We start from the raw sequence: 1,940 nt of genomic DNA, 5'->3' as shown, positions 1-1,940 counted from the left end.
AATATATCAAACCACCCCCCCCCCACCCCCCCAATCTAGAAAATGCAAGAGCACCCCCGAAGGAACGGGATAGTTCTAGAAAGCAGGTGGCGTGACACTAGTCACGTGACCTCGCTGACGCAACAGTATTATTACAGTATTCATTATTACCTCACCAAACGTTTTGTATAAACTTTAAGAACTCAAATCGTATATACTTAAAACATGGTATACACTGTGCTGTGGTTAGGGTGACTTTGTAGGAAAAAGTAGCGGCAAGAATAGTAGCGGAATGGGTGCTTTCTGTTACCCGTTTTCAACACCCAGCTATTAATGTCTTTCCACAGTGTTTCACGTGATTAATTAACTGACTGTCTTTGGCCGTGGAAGTGTCTTACGGGCCCAAGTTGATAGGTCGCGGGTCAAAGTAGGAAGTAGGTATGAGTCAAGAAACGGCTCTTCATATCAATGTTATGGTGGCTGTTGGAGTAGAAACTTCAGCTGAGTTTATGTATTATTGCAATAATGGCGGCATTTTCTATATTCCATTCCTCCAATAAAGAGTGCTAGCACACTCTCTGAGATATATAAGATGTTTGTGTGCCATCCCACATACTGTGTGTATGTTGTTTTAAAGAAAAATTAATATTTTTTTTTGTTTCTGGTGTAAGGACGTAACCATCTATGAATGCAATTAACGTTAATTTACATCAAAGATAATAAATGTTCAATAACAGCAAAAGTGCGGGTGGAGGGGTTGTGAACCCAAAGGTTAACATGACCCTTGTGCCAAACTATCATCCCACAAAGTTTGTTTGAGATTCTTCCAGCTACGTAAGAGTAGTTAGATAACGAACAAACAGACACACAAAGTTTTGTGCTTTATATATATATATAGATGTACAATAAAGTGATTTGCTATCAGCTCTAAGAAACTCGAAATGTAAAAAAAAGCTTACTGTTCTCGGGCATACATATTTCATTCTACGTGTAACCTCTACTAACTCACAAATTTGAGCCTTCCAAAGTTCCCCGGTGAGGCAGCGGCAAGTTTGCGGATTTACAACGCTAAACTCAGGGTTCGATTCCTTTTTGTGGACACATTATATAGAGCTTGATGTGGCTTTGCTATAACGCAACGCAAACTGTTTTCCAAAACATCAAGTTTGAAGGTTTTTTTCTCTCTATATATACATATCCCGTAGATGCAACATATATAAGTTAAACAACATAGAATCCTCAATAGCCACGGCATTTGAAATTCTTTTAGGCAGAATTAGAGAAATTAATCTATGAGACCCTTTTATTAGCTATATATTTGTGCATCAGCAATACCAAGCGTGGGGTGCGCGTATACCAGATTCGAATTTATTACTCATCAAGATATCTACCGGCCTACCCTCAAATTGAAATTATTTTAGGCAGGATTAGAGTAAATGAATCTATGAGACCTTGGGCGTAGTCAAACACATCAATCGGAAGGGTTTGGCCTCCTGAGCCCAAAAACTGTAATTTGATCTCAAATCGGTCAGGAGCTATGAGCTAAAAGTTTGTACTTGAAAAACTCAGAACCATTGTATGAGCCGCTATGCCGCGGCTAAAAAATATGTGGTTATTACCATAAAAGTATCCTTATTATTTTGGCGCAAACTAACAAGAAAAGTCAAAATACTGATATAGCTAACATTAAATATATTTTTTATCTAATGTTGATATTTTGAAAGTGACGCTTACAAACAATTTAACCAACTCTGTATCCATTAGCTCTTAATTACTGAAAACAAAATATCGCTGTTTGATATTGTTGCGTCAGCAGTCACATGACCGCCGTGACGCAACGTTTCTAGAACTATCATGTACTTTGTCGAATGCTCTAGTTCTTACTAGTAGGGTAGGCTGATATATATAAGAGGGGAAAACGTGACGCGGTAAGGTATTGTTTAGGTAGATAGTGAGTAATT

The sequence above is a fragment of the Limulus polyphemus genome, unplaced genomic scaffold (genome assembly GCF_000517525.1).
Source record: "Limulus polyphemus unplaced genomic scaffold, Limulus_polyphemus-2.1.2 Scaffold1400, whole genome shotgun sequence".
Taxonomy (NCBI): Eukaryota; Metazoa; Arthropoda; class Merostomata; order Xiphosura; family Limulidae; genus Limulus; species Limulus polyphemus.
The sequence above is the reverse complement of the archived record's forward strand: the minus strand, read 5'-3'. Positions refer to the sequence as shown.